We start from the raw sequence: 6,452 nt of genomic DNA, 5'->3' as shown, positions 1-6,452 counted from the left end.
AAGCAGATTTACTGCCAAATCAGGATCCGGACTACCAAATCAGAGTCCACATCAACAATAAAGCTCGGATAAACCGAAAAACCGGACAACGGACACAACGGCGAACACCCGGCCAAAAGACCCACCTAGGGGTGGCTCGGTGGCCGAGCCACACTCTGATCTGGGCTCAGATCTGAGCCCAGATCCACTTTGATTGCCTATAAATAGAGGGGGCATGGCTCATTTTTGAGGGGTTGGAACTCTTTGAGGTGAAACTCTGCCGGATTGAGAACTGAACTTTGGAGTTTTTTAAGCTTTGAAGACTTGGACATTTTCAGATCTGGTTCTTGGCGAGCATCCACGTCAAACAAGGCAGGAGATCGAGAGAGAGATCAGATCTGAGATCTACACGGTTTCCCTCTGGATCAAAACTTGGTTTTTGATCCCGAGAAGAGTCTCGATTTCGCTTGGTCGATTTCGATTACTACAGGCTATTATTTCCTTGGTGAAATAGTACCCCCGGCTGTTATTTCCTTCGTGAAATAGCACCCGTCATACCGTGTAGATCCGACCGGATCAAGATCGCGCGGTGGTCCACGGATTAACCCCGGCGCAGGCGAAGAACCCACACAAGCAAGAGACCGCAAAACAGGATCTTGCGATTTGTTCTAAAGGAGAGTTGTAATTTTTCTTTTTTTCTTTGATTTTGTTGTAACCGGATCTTATAAAAAGACCGGATCTTTTGTAACCGAAAAACAGTTGCTTAAGGAACAATGACTTCAATAAAAACAACTTTCACCGCGAACAATCTGGCGACCACAGTGGGAGCTACCGATCTCGCTGCCGAGATCATTGGGTCGCAGCCGCGGATCTCAATCCCGGTCGAGGAGGAGGTCGAGTATGAATTCGAATAACAAAAGTTCGAGGAGTATCTGTCATCCTCGTCCGGATCCACCTCCCCCCGCAAGTCTAAGAAGTTCTCCTCCAGGAGAAAAGTTCGTTGGTACGAAGAAGTACAGAATGCCAACGAAGCTCTCACCCCAACTGATGCCAAAGTCGTATCGGGTGAAGCTCCACCGACCTCCAACCAGGTCAAATCTGTTCCTGCCAATTCCTCCGCCGTTGAAGGCGTTGTGACTCTTTTAAAGAGAGCCCGCCAGAGGCGACGTCAACGCCTAGCGCGACAACTCGCAAAAGCGATGGAGTCTACTGACGGAGTCCGCTATAACGCGGATCTGAAGAGCAGAAGAGGCAAACAGCCTCAACAACCAATGAATGGCAGCTCCTCCAAACCGCCAACGAATGAATGGATCCGAGATCACGCAGAATCATCCCGAAGAAAGAAGTCAGTTTTGGAGCGCCTCGGTCCACTTCCCGATGGACGGTGCAAAGCTCCAGTTCAAGAACGTTTGGGCCCTATAAAGAAGCCACGAACGGCTCAACATGTTGGGGGTCGCCGGCACCCTCAACATGACAAAGAGATTAGGGCAGCTAGGCGCACCAATTTGCGCATTGAAGTCCAGGAGCCCGTTGAGAACTCACGCCCACAAAGGCGTGTTTCGAGGCGCGTGACTCTTGAAAGCACAAGGAAGACAGTTCGCCCTCAGAAGGAAACATTATCGTCTGATGACGATAGTGTTATACCTGAGAAGTCGTGCCAACACACGATAGGTTACTACGACCTTCAAGCAGACAAGTTATACTATCGTGCTGGGGGTACGAGTAAAACCAGGAAAATGAGTCCTCGAGAACAAGAAACTCAATGCCCCTGTTCCAAACTCATTCGGGCAGTATTGTCGGAGTGCAACTGCACCAATACAGTCCCTGAAAGAGTTTCAGTTTTCGAAAGGAAGAACGGTGGTTGAAGATGGAGAATTTCCGAGGGTCACCAATAATATGACCAGCAAAGGGACATCGGCATGGGATAATCTCGAGTCGATTCTAAAAGCACCCCGGCGTATAACCCGTCTGCAGTCTGGAACCATCAAACGAGCAACTTATGGTAGGATTCGGACAAGGTTACCTTCAGAAGATGAAGAATCGGATGCCGGCTCCGCAGTCGCATCAGATGAGAACGCTCAGTGGAACAGTCTCAGAAAAACGGAATCTTTTGGTCTAAAGAATGCAGGTGCCACGTACCAGCGAGCAATGACTAAGATTTTCCAAGAACATCTCAGAAAAACAGTCGAGTGCTATGTTGATGATTTGGTTGTGAAAATCCGCAACAAAGAAGATCACATCAAGGACTTGAAGACGATGTTCGATCTCATGCGGAGTCATCAATTAAAGATGAACCCCACTAAATCCTTCCTTGGAATGTCCAGCGGAAAATTCCTTGGATTCGTCGTCACCACTAAAGGTATACATATCGATCCTGACAAAGTGAAGGCGATACACGAACTGCAACCTCCTAGAAATCTAAGGCTTACATCCGGCGGTTCATCTCAAATCTTTCCGGGAAGTGCCAACCATTCTCTAAACTAAACAAGAAAGGGGTGCCATTTATTTGGGACGACGCCTGCCAAAAAGCATTTGAAGATATCAAAACTTATCTGACGAATCCTCCTGTTCTCGTTGCACCAAAATCAGGAAGACCGTTCTTGATTTACCTCAAGGCGATGAACCACTCGATAAGTGCTTTACTATCACAAGATGATGATAATGGTCACGAACAGGCAGTCTATTACCTAAGTCGGACCTTGGTAGGTGCCGAGTCTCGATATCCGATGATTGAGAAAGAATGTCTCGCATTGGTATTCGCAGTGCAAAAGATGCGGTATTACCTGGTTGGACAGACGATCTACGTCATTTCTAACGTTAATCCAGTACGGATATTTATGACACAACCGGCCTCTATGAATTGGCGGTTAGCGAAGTGGGCCCTTCTCTTGTCCCAATATGATTTGCACTTCAAACAACAGAAGTCGATCAAAAGACAAGCGATTTGTGATCTTTTGGCGGCAAATCCGACAACGGATACGGCAAAAGTATATGATGACTTGCCGGATGAAACCCACGAGGTTAACACTACGTCGTACCAATAAGTATGGCAATTATATTTCGATGGTGCTTCGAGGGCAGTTAATAGGGCAATAACCCCCGGATGTTCTACAGTTTCCTCCGGAGTTAGAGTTGTCTTAATTTTCCCGGGGAAGCATGTGATGCCTCGGACGTATTCACTGACTAGTCCATGTTCCAATAACGTAGCCGAGTACAACGTGCTTCTCATTGGACTCAGTTTCGCCAAAGAGCTGGGGGGTCGAATATCTCGAAGCTTTTGGAGATTCTCAATTGATAGTCAACCAAGTCCGTGAAGAGTATGAAGTTAGGAACCAAGACTTGATTCCGTACCACCAGGAGGCCATCAAAATGGCGGATTCTTTTGAAGAATTCTTTATTGAATACATCCCTCGCCTCCAGAACGCTTATGCGGATGCACTGGCAGCACTAGCGGTATCACTTGCGCAGCCTCCCGAAACTGAACTACTAGTCACAGTAAGGACGCATCAACTCTGCATACATATATACGATATGGATGTTGAAGAGGAAGATGACGGAAACATAAACGCCAAGGAGGTGAATTCAACTCAAATTGGGTCTGAGTCCCGAGATTGGCGTTTTCCTATCATTGACTACGTCCAATATGGTATTTTACCAGAGGATGTAAAAGAAAGGGAATCAATCCGCCGAAGAGCACCAAGATTCTTCTATAATACCGAGACCCATACATTATACCGTAGAGGGTACGATGGTTTGTTACTCCGATGCCTTTCGAACAAAGAAGCAGAAGAAGTTCTTAAGGAAGCACACGAAGGAGAATGTGGTGCGCATCAGCCCGGTCCCAAACTATATGATCGTATCAGGAGAATGGGATATTTCTAGCCAACGATGGTTCGAGATGCAATCGAATACGCACGAGAATGCCACGCTTGTCAGATACATACGAATTATATGCATCAACCGCCAGAGCAGTTGCACACATCAACCACGTCATGGCCGTTCGAAGTATGGGGCATGGACATTGTTGGTCCTATTTTTCCCCCCTCAGTCAATAAGATCCTGTCAAAGCTCGTGAAGACCAATAAACGAGACTGTGACGATAAACTCGGTGAAGCACTCTGGGCTTATCGTACCACCATACGCACACCTACAGGAGCTACCCCATATTCGTTGGTATACGGATGTGAAGCTGTGCTACTATTGGAGATCCAAATTCCATCCCTTCGGATCGCCCTCGCGACTGAGATGACGACAGAAGAACAACATCAAAAACTTCTTGAAGAACTCGAAAGGTTGGATGAAAAGCGCTTGGAAGCTCAACAACACATTGAGTTTTATCAAGCCAGAATATCTAGGGTTTTTAACAAAAGAGTCCGACAAAGAAGCTTCAAGGAAGGAGATTTGGTCCTCGCTGCTCACCGACCGATAATCCTAAACTCCAAGAAGAAAGGTAAATTTGAACCCCAAATGGGAAGGACCATTTGTGATAGACACAGTCTACTCAAACAGTGCATATCACCTGATTACTCAAGAGGGCGCCAGGTAATTAATGCCAATAAATGAGAAGTTCCTAAAAAAGTACTATTCCTAGTACATTCAGGATAACCCATTTACCGGGAAGTTCCTTGAAGAATATTACACTTAATATTCTAGAGGATAACCCAAAATCATTTTCACCACCAAAATCCCTCACTGATCAATTTCAATTGACAGTGAGTCCACCAAAAGTGTCTTTCTGGCCCTCTTGGCTCTTTCCATTAACAAGAGGTCCACTTTCAGTTCAGAGTCCCCTTTCGATAAACGAAAGAACTCCCTTCTTTTTCTCTTTGGTTAAGTCTTCTCATGGTTATAACCGAAGTTGAAATTTCACTTCGATAAACGAAAAACTCATCTTCAGATTAGATAACCAATCCTATAAAAGGTAAGTTTATCTAGATTTTCCAGATTCTCGGAGTGGAGATCCCACTTCTAGTTTCTTTTGCGCTGGAAATAGAATATAAAATTCTTCCTTTCCAGAATTAAGGAATAGAATATAAAATTCTTCCTTCCTTGTATTCGGGTTCGCCTTCACCCAGAAAGAAGACCGGGAAATAGAATATAAAATTCTTCCTTTCCCGCACTAACCTTTTCTAAGAATTTGTCAATCTAGGATTCATCCTAGGAAGTTTATCCCGAATCCTAAGCAGGGATAAGTTTGCGCCTAACACGCGCTGCCGGTTTAGTCTTTCTCCGTAGAAAAAGACACCAGAGTTCGATTCTGGGGTATTCTATCCTGAAACCTAAGCAGGGATAAGTCTACGCTTAACCCGCGCTGCCGGTTAGTTCTTAACCGTTAAAAAGAACATCTGCCAACATATTCAACATTGTGGCAGGTTGTTATTAATAACACCAAAATCTATGCCTTACACGCATGGGGAATTTCATCCTGAATCCTAAGAAAGGATATGTCGACGCCTAATACGCGTCGCCGGGTTAGTCTTTCTCCGTAGAAAAAGACACTAGAATACCAATCTGGGGTATTTTATCTCGAAGCCTAAGTAGGGATAAGTCAGCGTCTAATACACGTTGCTGGGTAGCCTATTCCCGTAACAATGGCGAAGGCTATGTATTCGACATCATAGCATAAAGTCTCAGAGAATTCACTCTCTTAGCACAACGTTACATGCGGAACGGATTTAGACAATCTGCATGCTAGTGTAGGCATATAAAATTGCTTATAGGTCCCTTAGCACAGCTCGACACAAACCGACGAACCAGCGAGGCGACGAGGTTGACGAATCGCACGCAAGCAACAGAATACATCCATTCGCGCATGGAATCAAGCCAAGTATTCGAAGAGTCAACGAGTCATCCAACCAAGGGCAGACTCGGACGAATCACGATCGAATCAAGATCAATTTCGGACTCGAACTCAGAAGTGGATTTACTGCCAAATCAGGAATCGGATCTACTGCCAAATTAGATCAACAAATCAGAGTCTGAATCAACCACGAGACCGGACAAAACGACGGAACCCAAACACCCTGAGGGGCTCGGCCGAAACCATAGGTGGCCGGCCAGATCTGTGCCCGGGCACAGTTCAGAGTGCCTATAAATAGGGGGCTTGGTTCATTTGTTAAGAGGTTGGATTTTTTGGAGGCGAAGCCCTGCTGGATTGAAGACTCAGATCTAAAAAAGATCCAAACTTTGGGACTTCGAGGACTTGTTCTTCCAGATCTGGTGCTCGGCGATCGTCAACGCCAAATAAGGCAAGAGTTCGAGAGGAGGATCTGAGATCTACACGAAATCACACTCCGGATCAAAGCTTGGCCTTTGATCCCGAGAATTAAAGGCTACTATTTCCTTGGCGAAATAGTACCCTCGGCTATTATTTCCTTTAAGAAATAATACCCGTCGAATCGTGTAGATCCAACCGGATCTAGATCACGCGGTGGTCTACGGATTAACCCCGGCGTCGGCAAAGAACCCACACA

Source organism: Asparagus officinalis, chromosome 1 (assembly GCF_001876935.1).
Source record: "Asparagus officinalis chromosome 1, Aspof.V1, whole genome shotgun sequence".
Taxonomy (NCBI): domain Eukaryota; kingdom Viridiplantae; phylum Streptophyta; class Magnoliopsida; order Asparagales; family Asparagaceae; genus Asparagus; species Asparagus officinalis.
Note: the sequence above shows the minus strand (reverse complement) of the source record.